We start from the raw sequence: 18879 nt of genomic DNA, 5'->3' as shown, positions 1-18879 counted from the left end.
CTCACCTGCACTGTACGCGTCCATGTGGCTGGCACTGAAAACACAGTATGGAGGGGAAGAGCATGTCGCACTCACCTGCACTGTACGCGTCCATGTGGCTGGCACTGAAAACACAGTATGGAGGGGAAGAGCATGTCGCAGGGTGATAAGAGTGTTAGCTAGCTATTGTCATGTGACAAATTATCCCCAAACTCAGTGGCTTTAAACCACCACAAACATTGATCGTATTCCTAGGTTGCATGAATCGTGAATTTAAGTGGGCGGTTCCAGGGCGGGGCTCCTCACAAAGTTGAAGTCAAGATGTCAGCTGGGGCTGCAGTCATCTGAAGACTTGGTTGGGGCTGGAGGATCCATCTCTGGGCTGGTTTATTCATATGGCTGTCACCTTCATGCCGACTGTTTGTGAGGGGCCTGAGCCCTCCCCGTGTGGACGTCTCCCCGGGGCTGCTTGAATCTCCATACAACATAGCAGCTGACTAGCCCCCAGTGCAAGCCATCCAGGAAAGCACAAGGCAGAAGCAGCAACGTCTTTTATAATGTAACTTTCGGGATCATATGCCATCACTTCTGCCACATTCTGTTCATTAGGAATAAGTTACTGGGGCTCCTGGAGGCTCAGTCGGTTAAGCATCTGCCTTCAGCTCAGGTCATGATCTTGGGATCCTGGGATCGAGCCCCACATCAGGCTCTTTGCTCAGTGGGGAGTCTGCTTCTCCCTCTCCCTCTGCCCCTCCCCCCTACCCATGTGTGCTCTCTCTCTCTCTGATGTATTGATATATATATATGTATATAAATATATATTATATATATGATATATATGTATATAAATATATGTATATATATATCACATGGTGTCAGTCCCAGTCCAAGCCCAGGAGAAGATCAATGTCCAATGTTCCAGATCAACAGAGAGTCAGACAGAGTGATTGGATTCTCCTTCCTCTGTTCTGTTCTGGCCCTCAGTGGATTGGATGATGTCCCCTCATATTTGGGAAGGGCCATCTACCAATTCAAATGCTGCTAAGTCACTAAGTTCTAGGGTAATTTGTTAAGTGGCATTAGATAACAAATAAAGGTTTTGAATCCTGATCAGTATTGTTTAAATTCCCTGACTTTTTCTTAGATCCACATTCTGTATCTCTCTTTTCCTAATGTGCTTTTTTGTTGTCACTCCTGTTCCTGGGAGTTTTATTTGGTATTGTTTCCCAGGCAAGAGAAATTCGTTATGAAACTTGTTTTGGAAAGGTATATACAGGTGATATCTTTTCTGAACTCTTGTATGCCGGATTTTTTTTTCTTTTTTTCTTTTTAAGTTTATTTATTTATTTGCAAGAGAGAGAGAGTGAGTGAGGGGAGGGGCAGAAGGAGAGGAAGAGAGAAACCTCAGCAGACTCCGCACTGAGCACAGAGCCCGACATGGGGCTCAATCTCAGGACCCCAAGATCATAAACCGAGCTGAAGCCAAGAATTGGAGGCTTAACTGACTGAGACACCCAGGTGCCCCTAGATTTTTTTTTTCTGTTTCACAAGTATATAAATGGATCACAATCTTGCATGTTTCTGTAGCATGACTGTGGTGTCTAAATCTTAGAAGTCTGTTGACAACCTTACTCATATGTAACTTGCTTTTTCTGCCTGGGATCTTGCAGGAATTTCTCTGTATGTTTCAAATTTTAAAAATTTCACCAAAAATTTTTTTAAAAGATATAGATTTTGGAGATTTTTCATTAATTTTTTCACCGATTTTAATTAATAGTCAAGGAATCATTTTACTCCCTGGATTCAAATATTTCCCCTGTTCAGTGACAATTTCTGTCACTCCCTTGAATCTTTTTCCTCTGTTCTGTTCTTCTGGGGATTCAATTATATGCACATTTATTCCTTGAATCTCTTCTCCTATCTGCTTATCTTTTGTTTTTCCTTCATTTTTTTCCCTCTGAGTTTTAGAGCCCTCTAATCTGTTCTTCAGAGTCATTGACTTGATTTTGTGCAATGTCCAATCTTCCATTAACTGCCTCTAGGTCCTTTTAAAACTCAGTAGGGGGGCGCCTGGGTGGCACAGCGGTTAAGCGTCTGCCTTCGGCTCAGGGTGTGATCCCGGCGTTGTGGGATCAAGCCCCACGTCAGGCTCCTCCGCTATGAGCCTGCTTCTTCCTCTCCCACTCCTCCTGCTTGTGTTCCCTCTCTCGCTGGCTGTCTCTATCTCTGTCTAATAAATAAATAAAATATTTAAAAAAAAAAAAAACAACAACTCAGTAGGGATATTCTTCATCTCCAGAATAGTTTTATGCCCTAGGGTTATTTTCTTATTAAGAATTGTTTGAGGGACGCCTGAGTGGCTAAGTCAGTTAAGCATCTGACTCTTGATCTCTGCTCAGGTCTTGATCTCAGGGTCGTGAGTTCAAGCCCCACATAGGGCATGGAGCCTACTTAAAAAAGCAATTATTTGAGAGATTCAACAGCTTCTAATCTTAAGAGTACAAATTAGCAAGTTTTCTCCCTTCCATTTTGTCCTCTGGGCCATCCGGTTGACTTATCCTGGGACATTTGCCCTAATCCCTCATACCAGCATCCTTTTGACCTGCTTGATCTCTGTAGACGGAAAGTCATGATCCCCTGTTTGCTCATTCTTATAGAAGGCCTATGTTTGTTCAACACTGGGCGTCAAGATGGGTTACAAGGTCTGTTTGAATATTTTGGGCCTGGACAAAGAGAGGAGGGAAAAGTTTATATTTACTGTAGCTTTACTTTGTCCTGTTAAAGCATTAGCAACCTGTGGAGATAGGGAGGGAGCTTCAGCCCAGGACAGATGCCCTGTGGATTTCGCTTTTGTGCCAAGTGGCCTCTTTGATCTTCAGATTTAACTGGAACAATGACAATTTCTTAAATAAGCCCAGCTGGTCTTAGTGGGGGCCATGTACGGCGGTAACCCGGTTTTTCTAGCACATCTCTTGGGCATTGCTGGACGTGTTAGCAGAATCAAATTCTGTCCCCCCCCCCCCGACCCCATCATCATCAGAGACTGCACCCACCGCTGTCCCCAGCTGGTGAACTTGGAGCTAGCAGGGATCATGGGGATCTTTTGGCCCCTTCCACCTGCTCCTTGAATGGGCTTTTCAACTGCCTAGAATGAATCGTAGCTTGACAGTCCTTACCCTCCATCTGGCTGAAGCTCAGTGTATGTTACAGAAATTCCTGAATACTTCTGGCCTGCCATAAATGGCGTCCTTCCCTATATTCCATCTGTGGGGTGGAGTTTTTCCTCATTATAAACCTCATGCTCCCTTTGCCTCATCCTCCTTCACTTGGCTCACCAAGCCATGCCTCAGGCCTCTGTTTAAACCCCGCTTCCTCCAGGAAATGTTCCCGGAAGTCTTCCCAAGTAGATACTCTATGCCGTGCTCTTAGAAATTCTTGTATTCTGCCTGTCATAGAACTCACCACTGGGGTTCTAACTCTGTTTACTGATCTGTCTTCCCCTGTAGCCTGTTGTCTATGGAGCATGGCAGTGCCTATTCATTCATTTAAAAAAAATTTTTATGGGGAGCCAAGTACATAAGGAGCCACGGTGCTAGGCACTGTTCTTGTCTCCTGCCCAGTGCCTGTCACAGATCATTTAGTAAATATTCACTGAAAGGATGAATGGCCAGCTTCAGGGAACCAGGCCAAAGATGGTGGCCGGTGATCAGCAGGAATGTTGGAACACTGGTGGGTGGGGCTGCATTGCAGCTCCAGGGAGCAAAGTAACTCCTAGGGTAGAGAGAACTGAGCTCTCCTAGCCTGGCTGGTGCCCTGAGGTCTAGAGATCTGCAAGGGGAACTGCCTGACAGTGGCAAGGAGTGCGCAGGGGCTGAAAACTGGGCAGACCCTCCGATGATGTACAAGAAACACCAGGCCAAAGGAAAGCAGCATGTCTGTGGCTGAGTTTCCCATGGCTGGGGCCTGCACCCATGAGCCACTACCTAGAGTGTAGGAAGTGTCTAAACCTGTGGACTTCTCAGTCAAAGAAACTTACTTAAGCTCTCAGAGCCTGTTTCCTTTTCTGTAAAATGGGGGTACGACTGGTTTCGTACGTCCCTGTGGGGATTAAACGAGGTTGTTATGAGTGTGGCCCAGCAGCGCTGGCGTCTGGCATATAGTAAAAGTTTTATTGATGTTAACGATTCCTATCTAGGCTTGCTTTTATTATCTGGAGTGCATTTGGAGAAGATAGGAGAAGCAAAACTTTTGCCCCAGTCTGGAGGCATAGCTTCAGCTATCTGTTAGAGTCCCGGGTATGCATCAGCCTGGAGCAAGTGAAGGGCCCCCTCCTGGGCCTGGGCCTTCCCAGACTTCTGTGGGTTGTGGCGCAGAATAACTGGGTTTTCCCTGGCGTGCGGCCTCTGTAGGTTAAGGCCTGGCCTAAGGCTGCTGTGAGAAGGTAAAAATCGGAGCACTCGGCAGCTCTACCTAATCACAGTAAAACGTCCCAAATAAAAGGTGTTACCCAGATATTGAGAAAAAGGCTAAATAGCAGGGCTATCCCAGGACCAAGTAAAGAGGAACGTAGGCTAAAGGAGGTTTGAAAGAGACTCTGATGAAGACCTCTGTCCCCAGGTTCAGAAGCGTAAGTTTTGGCTCTGGTCCAATGCATTGAGGCAACTGTCTTTTTAAGCCTGCTGATAATTTAGGGCTTGGTAACTGATTGGATCGGGTGGGGGTGGGGGTGGGGCAAAGTGACTTCCAGGTAGTGTCGCCTGACTAACTGGGTAGATGAAAGTGCCGCCAGATGACATTTTGGGAAGATGAACATATTTGGGGGCGGGGGAGGGGACTAAGTTGAGTTTGAACATAGAGGGTTTTGTTTGCTTGTTTGTTGTTTTTAGACAGGGAGAGTGTGCACACGTGAGTGTAGGGAGGGGAAGGTGAAGAGGCGCAGAGGGAGAGAGAGAATCTCAAGCAGACTCCACACTGAGCGCTGAGCCCGAGGCAGGGCTCCATCCCAAGACCCTGAGATCCTGACCTGAACCAAAACCAAGAGTTGGACGCTCAACTGACTAAGCCACCCAGATGCCCCTGAACATAAAGACTTTTGAGGTGTTTGAAGGGTGTTGATGTAGAAATGGCTAGAAGGCAACCAGAAGTGTGCATCTGGAGCTCCCAAAGAATTATATAAAGATACAGAATTAGACCAGCAAATAAGGAGGGGATGACGGCTGCTACAATGGAGCGAGAACGGGATAGTCCAGAAGCATGAAGTGAAATGAGAAGAGAAGCAAAGAGAAAACCATGGAGAACTGCCACTTGGAGAGGGGAAAATGGCAGAAGGGAAGCCAGGAATGAAAATGGGGAAGAAGGAAAGATTGGAGAAATAAGAGCAAAACCAGGAACTGGATGGGATGCCATCAGGCATTTTGTAGTTGTTTTTTTAATTTTATTTATTTATTTGAGAGAGAGAGTGTGCATGCACATGAGAGAGCACAAGCAGGGGCAGCAGCAGAGGGAGAGGGAGAAGCAGAGAGCCCAGCCTGAGCTGAAGTTAGATGCTTAACCAACTGAGCCACCCAGGTGCCCCCAACCAGGTATTTTAAGAAGACTTCTGATTCAGTGGAAAAGAAATACGACTGAATTTTCGAGACATGGAAACATACTTGGCTTCACTCATAAAGAAAGAAATGGGCACCAAAAACAAATGATGTACGGTATGGTGACTAACGTCACATAATGAAAAAAATAATAAAAGAAAATAAGAGAAAGAAATGGGCAATAAAACAATGAGGAGCCATTTTGAAAAAAAAAAATCTACCAGTTCGGAGAACGGGAAAGTTTCACTCTGTGTTGAGAGAGGATGTGGGAAAATAGGCACTCTAAAGGAGTAAAGACATACACCACTTGGCCCAGTAATTCCATTGCCTGGCCTAGGAATCCATTGGATAGATAGGCTTACACATGCTCTCAGAGAGGTGTGTACAAGGATATTCACTGCAGCATTATTTGTTGTAGCAAAGGACTGGAAACAACCTAAGAGTCTATCAGTGGGGGAGTCACCAAATAGTATTTCAGTGGAGTGTATGGGGTTGTTAAAACAAATAAGGGAGATCAGTAAGTACGAATGTGGAACAATATCCAAGATATTTGAAGTGAAAAAAGTCAGAAGCAGAAGACGACAGGATGGGCTATGATTTATGCAAAAAATGGAGAAGGTTGTGGCTTTGGAGCCAGACTGCCTTGGTTTATACCGCAGAGCCACCATTTTCAGCTTTGTAACTGGAGGACAGTTACCTGTGTCTGTTTCCTCAGCTGCCGCCTTCATAGCGTGACCAGTGATATGGGGGGGGGGGGGTTACTCTTCCATTTTATACTTTTTGAGTTTTTTAAAACCCTGGGCGTGTCTTGCCAATTTTTTATTTTAATTTTAACTGAAGAAGATACATGAGTAGCAAATAAGCATGTGGAAAAGATGCTCAAATTCTTTAGTCATTAGGGAAATGCACATTCAAACCACAATGAGATATCTCTTTATTAGATGGCTGAAGTTATAAAGCTGGACAATTCTAAGTGCTGTGAAGATGTGGAGTGATGGGAAGTCACGTGCGCCGCTGGTGGGAATGTAAAACGGTACGACCACTTTGGGAAACAGATTGGCAGTTTCTTATTAAGCTAAGTATAGAGGCGCCTGGGTGGTTCTGTCAGTTGGCCATCTGCCTTTGGCTCAGGCCATGATCTCGGGGTCCTGGGGTCAAGCAGGTGTCAGGCTGTCTGCTTGGTGGGGAGCCTGCTTCTCCTTCTCACTCTGTCTGCTGCGCCCCCTGCTCATGCTCTGTCTCTGCCTTTCTGTTAAATAAATAATTTTAAAAAATCTAAAAAAAAAAAAAAAAGTGAAGTATATATACCAAAAAGTGTTCCACTCCTAGGAATTTGTCCAAGAGAAATGAAAAACTTATGTTCACAGAAAAACATGTGTTTGATTTTTCTTAGAGGCTTTATTCAAAATAGCCCCAGGGGTGCCTGGTTGACTCAGTCAAAAGAGCATGTAACTCTTGATCTCGGGGTGGTGAGGTTGAGCCCCATGTTGGGTGTAGAGATTACTAAAAAATAAAATAAAATAAAATAAACTTAAAAAAAATAGCCCCCAGTTGGAAACAGTCCAAAGGCCCATCAGGCTGGGAATGGATAAACAAGGGTGGTATGTGCTGCACCTTGAACGGAATGAACTACTGACATACACTACAGCATTGATGAATCTTAAAAGCATTCTGCTAAGTGAAAAAAGAAATCCAGAAACAAAAACCCAAATAGTATTTGATTCTACTTATATATCAATTCAAGAAAAGGCAAAACTATGTAATAAAAAACAAATTTTTGGTTGCCAGGGACTGCAGATGGGGAGGAATTGATTAGAAAGAAGCACAAGGTAACTTTTTGAAATGATGGAAGTATTCTAACATGATGGTGGTGGTGATGGCATGACCGTATGTTTGTCAAAACTTGAATTAGATACATAGAATTGTGAATTCTATAGACAAAGCTGGATTAAAAAAAACAGGCTGAATCTAACAACCATAATTCTTTTTTTATTTTTATTTTTTTTTAAGGTTTTATTTATTTAATTGACAGAGAGAGAGACAGCCAGCGAGAGAGGGAACCCAGGCAGGGGAGTGGGAGGGGAAGAAGCAGGCTCCCAGCAGAGGAGCCTGATGTGGGGCTCGATCCCAGGACTCCAGGATCATGCCCTGAGCCGAAGGCAGACGCTTAACGACTGAGCCACCCAGGCGCCCCCATAATTCTTTTTTTTTTTTTTAGAGGCAGGTACATGACAGTATGTATCATCGCGTGGATTCTATTTTTTTTTTTTTTTTTTAGATTTTATCCATTTACTTGATAGAGAGAAAGAGAGAGTGAGAGAGCACAAGCGGGGGGAGCAGCAGGCAGAGGGAGAAGCAGGCTCCCAGCTGAGCCGGGAGCCCAATGTGGGGCATGATCCCAGGATCATGACCTGAGCTGAAGGAAGACGCTTAACCGACTGAGCTACTCAGGCACCCCCACATTTTTTTTAAAGGATGGCTGAGTCTGTACTATTCAGTGACAAAGGGAAAATAAACAGGATGAGGCTGAGAAGGGCCCATTTGGTTGGATGCTTCTGTGGCAGCCTTTGCTGGAGCATCTTGGTGAGGGAGGGATGAAGTTGGGTCCCAGATTATAAGGACTTTGAGAGTCACGGGGGAGTGAAGAAGTGGAGGCGGCCATCTGAGGTCATCTTCCAAGAAATTTATCTGTACCTAGATATCCAATAGACACAACCCAACCTGTCTGCTTACAAAAGAAATGCGGATTAAAACAACACTGCTGTGGCCCATCTGATAGCCTGGGCGAGCCTCGGTGTAGTTAAGTGGTGTGTAGTCTTTGTAGAAGGCAATTTGAAATCAAAAGACCTCACCACCCCCCACCCCCACCCCTGAAATGTTGACTATCAACTTGGCCACTCCACTAGGAATTTATCCTAAGGAAATAATTGGACAACTGGGCATAGGTGGAGTCATCAGGTTGTTAAATCTAAGTGTCATTTACTTTTTTAAAAGATTTGAAAGAGAGAGAGCACAAGCAGGGGGAGCAGCAGACAGAGGGAGAGGGAGAAGCAGGCTCCCGTCTGAGCAGAGAGTCCTACGTGGGGCTCGATCCCAGGACCCCAGGATCATGACCTGAGCTGAAGGCAGACACTTAACCAACTGAGCCACCCAGGCACCCCCAAAGTGTCATTTATGATATAAACCAGTGGAAACAGCCTATGTATCAAGCCAGAAGGGACTAAGTAAAATAATGCTGTATTCAACACAGAATTTACTTCCAGCCTTCGACATTTTGCGAGCTACGCAATGATCTGGGAGAGGAAAGGATTGGGTGAGTGGGAAATAGGAGATCTTTATTTTTGCTAAGTACTCTTTTCTACCTTCTGAATTTTGAACCATGAGAATTAACTACCTATCAAAAAGTTAAAAGAAAAATTTCAATAAAACAAAAATTATGATCTGGAGCTATAATTACTAACATGGAGGGCCATTTGTAATACAGTATTTAGGGGGAAAAGTACACTGAAGAGGAGCGTGAGCATATTTAAAAAAGAAAAAGATTTGGGGTGCTGAGTGGCTCAGTCAGTTAAGTTTCTGACTCTTGACTTCAGCTCAGGTCATAATCTCGGGGTTGTGAGATCAAGCCCTGTGTTGGGCTCTGTGTTCAGCATGGAGTCTGCTTGAGATGTGCTCTCTCCCTCTCCCTTTGCCCCCTCCCTGCTCTATAAATAAATAAATAAACAAATAAATAAATTTAATTAAAATAAAATAAAATCTTAAAGATTTATGTTGATAAAACATGGCAGGGGAAGAATGTAATGTTAGATATATCTGTGTCTAGATGTTGGCTTTGGTCACCATGATTTTTCTGTTCATATTTGTGCCACCTAATTTTTAAAAGAATGAGAGGCCTTGTCTGACTAAAAATATACTGGTTTTGGATGCCAGAGGAAAAACTGGAGAAATAGGATACAGTTTGTAGTTTAGCTCACAGCATGGTAACAATGTCCATTTCTTCGTTTTGACAAATGTGCCATGGCTCTGCAAGACACTAACATTAGGGGAAGCTGGATGAAGGGTGTCTTGTAACTCTGTACTATTTTTTTGACTTATCTATAAATCTAAAATGATTTAGAAATAAAAATTCTCTTTAAAATGTGTTAAAAAATAAGTTTACTGGCAAAAATATCACTTTTAAAATTACTGCACTGTAGGATATAGATAGATGTGACCCCCCCCACACACACAAAGAGCTTGGTGGTAAAGGGAGGAGGAAGATAGGGTGTGAATAGAGAGGGGTTTTAGGACAATACCATTTCCACAGGCAGCGAAGGGGTCAGGAGAACCGCGGAGAAGCAAGAAAGGGAGCTGCAGTAGAGCAAGGTGGCTGAGGCAGGCAGGTGGGATGGGCTGAGGTGGACAAGGTGCCTCTTTCTCCAAGACTGGAGAGAAAAGACAAAGAGAGAAAGGGGTATAACTCAAGCTTATTGGCAGAAGAGCTGATGCCAACGCACCTGGGTTTTCGTTGGGAGGTAGGGGACAACTCACCTGTTGAAAGTGAGGGGAGTGGGGAAGGTGTGGACCTTGTAGAGGCCAGAGAAGTCACGGAAGCCAAAATGTACGTTCAACCCAAATGACTGTGAGACAGCAGTCTTTCCCAATCACCCAAGGAGATAAGAGTCACTTGGAATGTGTTAAAATCATGAAGTCCCTAGGCCTTCAATTCATGCCTACTTAATCAGAAATTCCTAGGGAGAGACCTGATAATCTCTATATTTAACAAGTGCCCGGGGAGGTTCTTCCCCAGAGGGAAGTAGGAAGAACACCAAAGTAAAGAAAGAATTGTTAAAAGCTGTCTGCTCAAAGTGTGCTTTGAGGACCAGCAGCAGGTGGCCTCACTTGGGAGCTGCTTAGAACTGGGAGCCGCTTAGAACTGCACACTCCAGACCCAAGAAATCAGCAGCTGCGTTTTAAATGTGATCCCTAAGTGAACCATGGGCACATCAAAGTTGTAGAAGTGTTATGCTAAGTAATCCCCATTGCCATCCATATGTACAATGGACAGCAATTACATGACTGTCGCCGGTGATGAGCTCACTAGCCTGAAGGAAGAACTCCTATTTGGACTGAACAGGGTAGAGAGGGTGGAAAGAGTAAGATGATGGCGGTTGAAACGTTTGAGCATGGGGTCTAGGATGGAAAGAAGGTGAGGAGGAGGACTGATGAGCTGGGAGTCTAGGGAAGGCTGAAGGGGGTCAAGAAAGCTGGATTGGGTCAAGAAGCTGGGATGGAGGGAATACAGAGTAGGAAGGGTAGACGGATGGGAGGGAAGTTCATGTCCAAGGCGTCATCTTGGGCGTGGGCTGCTATAGCGGAATGGAGATGGAAGCAATCGGAGTGGAGGCGCTCGTGGAGTTGGGAGGCCTCCCGATGGAGTGGGTCATTCCTAGTTCCAGTTCCAGTTGCTCAAGGTGAGGATTTGTGCGTGTCTGTTCAGCCACCATTCTTCGGGGATCCCTGTGTTTCGGTGGAACTCACCCTAATCAGGGATGGGTATGTGAGCCAGAGGCCGCTAGCAAGAGCGCTTCATCTTCCGGCCACAGTGATTGGCTCAGAACTGAGCATGTGACCTATGCAGGACCAATCAAAATCTCTTGGTGAATTTGATCTATGTAAGTTGGGCAAGGAGAATCTCATTTTTTTAGATGTGAATGAGTCAAAGCAATATAGGCAATATAGGCTTGCAGGGGTGGGGGGTGAATGTCAGAGGCCATCTTCCTGCTGTACGGAGAGAAGTGGTCTTGAGAATAAAGGTAAGGAGATCAGGGCAACGGGGGAGAGGGATGGAGGAAGCCCCAATGACTGGGTACATCCGTGCCCAAGGCTGGTCGCATCCACAGGGCTCATTTCAGTAAGTGCAAATATTCGGCTCCTTTGCTGAAGCCAGTGGAGTATCTGTCACAACTGAGAAAGCATAACTACAAGAAGAAAACAAGGCAGCAGGTACTGACATTGTCAGGGAAAGGCAACAGGGCCCTGGGTGATGGCGGGTGATGTGGACAAGGATGAAGGAGGGCGGTGAGTCAGGGGCCTGGAGCCTCAGAGGAGGAGGGCAATAAGGAAAGGCATGGACCTAGCAGAGAGGGTCCAGGAGAACGTCAGGAGCACCTCCAGAAATGCCTGCCAGTAAGGGAGCAGCCTCCACCAAGAGCCTGATAAGCAAAGGCTGGTCACTAGCTGGGCCTGGCCTTACTGTGGGTTGAACCCTGATCCTGACCACAGATTGACTCCTGACTCTGACTATGGGCTGGGCCCTCCTCTGGCCCTGAGGTGACCCTTGACTCGGGGCCCTTGCCAAGTCCTGATCCTGTTCTTTTCCCCTCTTTTCAGACTCAGTGTCAAGTCTCCAGAGGAGGCTGGCTGTCTCAGGGCCTCCGCGACCTCCCCCTATTTCCTGAGCTGCAGCCATCACTCGTGAGGGCCTAGGACATTGTTTCAAGATCTCAAGTATTGGCCCAGAAATCCAAATGCAGTTTTCCATCTGGAGAACCAGCTAGTGACCTCCCAAATCTGCCCCTCTCTCTGGACATCTCTACCCCAGGGGGAGGAAGTGATGAGGACACTCTCTTGGTTCCCAAGGTGTTCTGTAAGCCTGTCCATTTCCATAAACTGTCCACCAAGGATATGAAGGGGGGGGTGGCAGTTGTCTGTCCCTCTCCCCAGATCTGCATTAAAATGGGATTCTCCGATGGTCCAATTTGGTGATTTCTCAGGTGTCCAGCTATAAGCCAGGAAGTGTAAGTCAGCAATAGCTGATCCCGGGGCTGGACAACTGCCTTGAGAACCTTCAGGAGTTGCAAAGCCTGAGCTGCCTTTTTTTTTTTTTTTTTTTTTAAGGATACAACAGCTTTTGGGCGCCTTGGTGGCTCAGTCAGTTAAGTGTCCAAGTCTTGATTTTGGCTTGGATCATGATCTCAGGGCCCTGAGATTGAGCCTGGTGTTAGGCTCTGTGCTGGACGTGGAGCCCACTAAGGATTCTCTTTCCCTCTCCCTTTGTTCCTCTTGACCCCCGCCCCCAATGCATGCACTCCCTCTCTCTCTAAGAAAAAAAGAAAAGAAAAGAAAAAAAGGTAGGCAGCTTCTTTTATCAGTAAGTCCCGGAGGACATTTTCCGGTGGCCCTCACAGTTCTTTGTAGCCAGAACCTGCCCCTAGGGCAGCAAAGAGGGAAAAGTTGTAGTTGGCAGTGCTTGGTCGACCTTAGCCCATTCAGCTACCTGTGGGCAGCCTGGAGAATGTTCGTGGTAAACACCAAATGTTGTGAAAACAACAGAAACCCAACCCTAGAAAACCCTACTGGGAATCTTCGGTGAGCCAGTCCTCAGCTAAGCACTTAGTATCTGCCTTATCTCATTTTCTCCTCAAGAATGTCAGAGAGTAGAAACTGTTATTAGCCCCTCCTTACAAACGAGGAGAGTGAGGCAGGGATTGGTTATGTACTTGCCCAGAGTCACCCAGCTGGTAATTGTTGGGACCTGGATTTGAACCAGTCCCAGGACCAGGCAGTCTGACCTCGGAGCTTATTGAATGGCTGGGTGGTGGATGGACGAATGAGTTGACAATGGATAGATGGGTAACTGGAGGTATTCTAGGAGGCAGAGATTTGTTCTGGGGTTGGTGGGGACCTGGGGACTGCCTGCCTGTGGGAGGTTGGCAAGGAACCATGGGGTAGCTAGTCCCACCGTCTCACCAAAGACCCCTTTGCTTTTCTTCTCTTTCTCACATTCTTGCTGAAATAGCGGTCATGTTGCTGGTTTGGAGCACCTTCTGAGCTTGACTGAGTTCCCTTACGTCTGAAAGGAGAACCCAGAAGATCTATTGAGGCAGCCTGTCAATGTGATGTAGAGGCTGGTCTTTATTTTCTTCTGTGCGCTCTTCTGAGATTTTCTGATTTGCTGCAGTGTGTAGCAGGTTTCTGTTGTTTGTGCAGAACGAGCATATTGCTCCTTTTGTGGTAGCAATCCTCTGGTGGCTTGTGGGCAATCACTCCTTACCCCGCTATCAACGTAGGGGTTTCTTTCGGAGGGGAGGCGGCTCCCCCAATGCAGAAATAAGCACATGGTCCTGATCTGGCCAGATCTGTTTTATCCCTTTGGCCACGGCTATTGTTTCAAGAAAAGACACTTAACCCAAGTATGTCCAATGCGAGCCCATGAGATAACTTTTTTTAGAAAAACAGTTGTAAAAGAGAAGCTCTCTTTCTTTTGGGGGTGCTGAGCGATGGGATATATGTGTGGGGCTCCCAGCATCCGTTAGCCCCGTGTAAGGGGGGTTGTGCCCGAGAAGGGAGTTAACACAGAGGACAGCACAGGGGAGAGGCTGGAGGTGAGAGTTATGATCTTATCACTTCAGTCTCTGGATCCAGCCATCCCTGAAGCATTGCTGGTTATTGGAGCTGAAATTTATTTCTTTTTTCCCAGTCCAACCTGAGTTAGTTTTTCGGCACTTGCAGACAAGGTTTCTACCACAACATGTATCACTCCTGTACAAACACAAATGCAAATTTGTATTTTGAATAATGTTACTTAAACAGAACAATAGGCAACCACCAGATTCCTGAGTACACACAGTCAGTCCACAAATAGAGCCATCACACAAGCATTTGTCAAACAAACACCTGCAGGTCCGGCCAGAGAGATGGGAACAGGCGGCTGGGAAGATTCCACCAGGAATGTTCCTGGAGGAGGGTGAGGGAACATTTGAACAATCAGCTCTGTTTCACCTTCTCCTGCTCTGTCCAGTTTCCAGCTGGGCACAATGAGACTCCTTCAGTCTGTAGCCTGCAATTAAAGCACATGTCTCAGGAATCTTGCTGATCCAGGCCCCTTCTCCACCCTGGGCCGGTCCTGCCCCGGGAGAGAAGCTGAAAGGATTCCTGAGCTGGCTGGGAGGTGGCAGCAGCTGCGTGGGGAGACAGGGCCTGGCCAGGGGAACTTCCCAGGACACCCATCCTGAGGGATGCCTGGCCGGCCAGCTCCTGGGGCTGCCTCGGTGGAGGAGGAAAGGGACAGAGCTGGGGCGATATTGGACTCTTCAGGGACATTTCCTGCAACACCATGTAGCTTTTCAGATGCTGTTAATGTCCGCACTGTACCTGTCCTACTACCCACTCATTATTTTCTCCCTTTTCTGAGATGTTTAAAAATTGAGCAAAATCATGCACCATAGAGAATTGCATAAAACACCAATGTTTGGTTAAAAAAAAAACCACAAAAAACAAAGAGGAAAGCAAACAGCTGTGCTTGCACTGCTGTTGAAGATGAGAACGAGATCACCGCCAGCCAGTCCTTCACCTGCCTTGAGTACCTCTGACCACCTCCACTCCCGCCCCCTAGAAGTTTCTGCTCTCCTATGCTCAGTGCTTCTTGCTTTCTTCATAGTTTCACGTCACCATTTTTAAGTAGATTTATTTTTCGACTCTTTTATTGAGGCAGAATTCATATAACATGAAGTTAACCCATTCCAAGGGTACAGGTCTGTGGCATTTCGTACGTTCACCTCTATCTAGTTTTGGAACATTTTCATCGTCCCCCCAAGGAGACCCCATACCCATGAAACAGCCACGCCCTTTCTCCCCTTCCCCCAACCCCGGCAACCATGAATCCACTTTGTCTCTATGCAGGCACTTATGTGGAGTATTTCATAGAAATGGAACCATACAGCATGTGGTCTTTTGTCTTTGACTTCTTTCACTCAGCATCATGGTTTCCAGCTTCGTCCATATTATAGTAAATATTAGTACTTCATTTCTTTTCAAGGCTGAGTGATATTTTACTAAGGACTAATAATTATATTAAATCAGATAATAATTATAATATAAATAATACAGAAACAAATGTAGAAAATACATTCTATAAATATATATTTTATAAATAATTATCAATAAATAATATAATAATTAATAAAATAAGTATTTAATTATTTTAAGAGGAAACTCTTTTATTACCCTTTTCCCCTCTGCCCGCAACATTGTTCTCCCTCAAGCTGTTCAGATGACGCGTTTGAAGGTCTCCCCTGACTAATAACACTGCAAATGGCCCCCTGTAAATTCCCAGCCCCCCCTTATCCTGCCCCACATTTTCTTTCTTCTATAGCACTTCTCGCTTTCTTACGTGCTATGTAATCTATTTACTTCTTTTATTGTTTGTTTTTGTGTATGTCTCTCCACCCAGGAGTGTGTAGGTTCCACGAGCTCAGGGAGTTTTGTCTGCTCAACTCAGAGATGCACCCTACACCCATCAGTGCTTGCCCCCAAAACATCCACGTCCCGATCTCTGGAATCTGTGAAAGTTCCCTTCTAGGGCACGAATGGAGGCTTTGCAGATGGGATGACGCTAAGGATCTGGCGATGGGGAGATTATCCTGGGTTACCTGGGTGCACCCCAGGTGTAATCACAAGTGTCCTTATAAAAAGGAGGCAGCTGAGAGTTGGTGCATCCAGAGAAGTTGATGTGACAACTGAAGCAAGACGCTAGTCCGCCAGCTTTGAAGGCGGAGGAAGGGGCCAGGAGCCAAGGAATGCAGTTTGGGAAGCCGGAAAAGGCAAGGAAATGGGTTCTTCCCTAGAGGATCCAGAGGGAGTGCAAGCCTTCCTCACACCTTGCTTCTAGCCCCGTGAAACTCTTTTCAACGTTCCGGCTTCCAGAACCGTAAGGCCATACGATTCTGTGGTTTCAAGGCACTGACTTTGTGGCAGTTTGTCGGAAACTAAGGCTGTGCTCTGTAAACAGTTGTTGAATGAATAAATGCTTGTTGAACCATTAAGTGAAGGAGACACCAATATTGCTTGTAATGAGTAGAAAGTAAGAGAAACAGAAACACGGGCAGTGCAGACACAACGGTGCTGTTACAGTCGGGCCCCGCAGGCTCCCACACAGCTCGCTGTTAGACAAGAGAGTGCGAGAGACCCAAGAGCACACAGCGGGGACTTGATGTCTTTGCACAGTGGAAAATGGAATGGTTTTCCTATTCTGTCAGTCAAGGATGCTTGACACGTCAGTCTGCAGGCCCAGGGAGGGGATCAGGACCGACTTTATGGAGATGATGATATTTGTACCTGGTCTGGGAGGATGAGTGGAGAAAGAGAGAGGATAGCATGTGGCGTGGCCATTAAGTGTGCGTGCTGCCTAAAGTTGGCACAACAGGCTAAGTCCTGTGACTTGAGAAGTGTAGCCAAGGTGACGGGGAGCCTCCAGAGGCTTCTAAGCAGGAAGTGCCATGGTCCAGCCTGCCCTTTGGGGACATCCTCCTTGCATAGCCTGGAGTAGGGATGGGAGGAAGGAGAGCTGGGAGACAGGGGGATCTGGGGTGGGGGGGGCTCATGCTGCCCCATCTTTTGTCCGGGCTCCTTCTCATGCTCCAGATGCTTCCATATTTGATCTGTTTCTCCCCCACGGTGACCTAATTCAGACCCTTGACAAGGACCACACGGCTCTGTCTGGCGCGGGTCTCTCTCCTGAGTTTGCAGCCCCAGCAGAGGTTGGCGTCTCATTCTGCTCTCCCCTTGGGGTGCAGGTTGTTGAGTGTGAGGTGTCTCTGTCCTTAGGGAGATGTTCTGTGGGCTGTGGCACACTTGGGTCTGGAACTCAGGGGCCCAGGAGGGAGGTCAGAAGAGCAGTGAGGTGACCGTTTGAGAACAATGGCCCATCAAGAACAAATAAATATTCCTGTGATTGGCAAATGGAGTCATTGTTCCTTGAGGTCAGGAACTTGTGGCCACAGTGGCTGCTTATCCCAGGGGTCTGGGAATGAGGTGATTCTCCCCCACCCTCACCTCTGTCCTGGCACGAGAGGGCCCTTCGTCTGTGCAGGCTGGACAGGAAGGAAGACAGGACTGGCGGGGGCCTCCTCCCGGGCAAGTGGACTTGGTGTCTGAGGAAGAGCTTCCCTCTGAAAGACAGTGTACCTGGCGGGTACGCACACAAGCTCTGGGGGCAGCCCGGGGCCATCAGTTACTACTGGTGGGGGCAGGAGGAGAACTCTGTGCCTCAGTTTCCCTATTTGCAAGATCACCTGGACTGTGTGTGAAGTGCTTCACAGAAACCCTGGCAAACAGTAAGTGCTCGACAAATATTAGCCATTATTATGATTATTGTTATTTTTATTAGCTCTATAAACTTTTCCTAAATGCCATCCCTGTCCTCAGTCCTGTCCCCATCTAAGGACAAAGAGATAAGACATCCTGCCCTCAGAGTGTTCACCGTTCAGTGAGAGAGACAGACAAATGGATAAAAATTCTATCAGAGGATGAAAATTCTAGAATAGAGGATCTCCAACTTCCTGGGGCAAGGGAGGGTATAGGAAGGCTTGACAGAGATGGCGACATTGGTGCCTGGCCTGGGACAATGGGTGGAGGAAGAGAGAGGGCAGCATTTGGCATTGCAGGAACACAAGCCCTGGGTTGGGTGCCAGGCAGGAAGGAGGTGGCTGGAGCCCTAGCGTGTGAGAATGTTCTCCCTGGGGTGGGGGGGAGGGATGGGTGGCTGTTCACTCCAGATGCTCCTGGCCTCACCTTTGACAAAGCCAGCAGCAACCCCAGCCTCGCCAGAGGTATTCCTGCCCGTGACATCATGCTGAGGCCGATCAGTTCCATGAATTGGAGGACACAGCCCCCACGCCTCTTGCCTCGGCCCAGGAGGAGGAGGAAGCTCGCTCTCGGCCATGCCCGGGCAGGCGTGCTCCACAAGTTCCTGTCCTCGCTGGCTGCAGCCACCCCAGCCCAGTAAGGACAGGAGCCAGGCTTGCACCCTCTGTAACCTGATGCTCGCCTGCATCAGCCCTGACTTCTGAGCCCACTCCTCAGGGGCACCACAACCAGCCCGCGGTCACGGTGACCTCCTCCCTGCTGGCTGCCAGGCCTGCTCATAGCACCCCACCCAGTGAGGTCCAGTGGAACCACTGCATGGGGCAGAGACGGCTGTTGCAGCCATTGGCCTGGAGTCAGGTTAGACAGGTGTCCCTGGGCCCAGGGAGGGACCCACAGCCCCTGCTCTTTTGCCAAAACTTCTGCCTCTACTAGCAAGCATCCTTGTGCTGGAAGCAGGCCTGAAATGCAGGCCTCTCTGCACCCGTGGGTGAAAGACTTCCTTCTGCCCTCTTGCCAAATGTTGAACCTTCCCTCTTCCCATCTGAACTGACCTGAGCCTCACCTTTAAAAGGCACAGACACTGCTTGAATGCGAAGTGATGGAGTGATAAAGTGCACAGGCTCCGGGGTCAGACTGCCTGGGTTCAAATCCCAGCCCTGCAACTTCCTAGCCGTGGCACCTGGGGTGA

The 18879-nt window shown here is 47.2% G+C and overlaps 1 long non-coding RNA gene across 1 annotated transcript in view; it reads left to right on the top strand.

The window, feature by feature from the left end:
• LOC113267572 (uncharacterized) overlaps positions 1-18879 on the top strand; it is a 108329-nt gene that overhangs the window by 74524 nt on the left and 14926 nt on the right. The gene's annotated exons all lie outside the window — the stretch shown is intronic.

This window comes from Ursus arctos, unplaced genomic scaffold, assembly GCF_023065955.2.
Source record: "Ursus arctos isolate Adak ecotype North America unplaced genomic scaffold, UrsArc2.0 scaffold_2, whole genome shotgun sequence".
NCBI classification, from domain to species: domain Eukaryota; kingdom Metazoa; phylum Chordata; class Mammalia; order Carnivora; family Ursidae; genus Ursus; species Ursus arctos.
The sequence above is the reverse complement of the archived record's forward strand: the minus strand, read 5'-3'. Positions and strand labels throughout refer to the sequence as shown.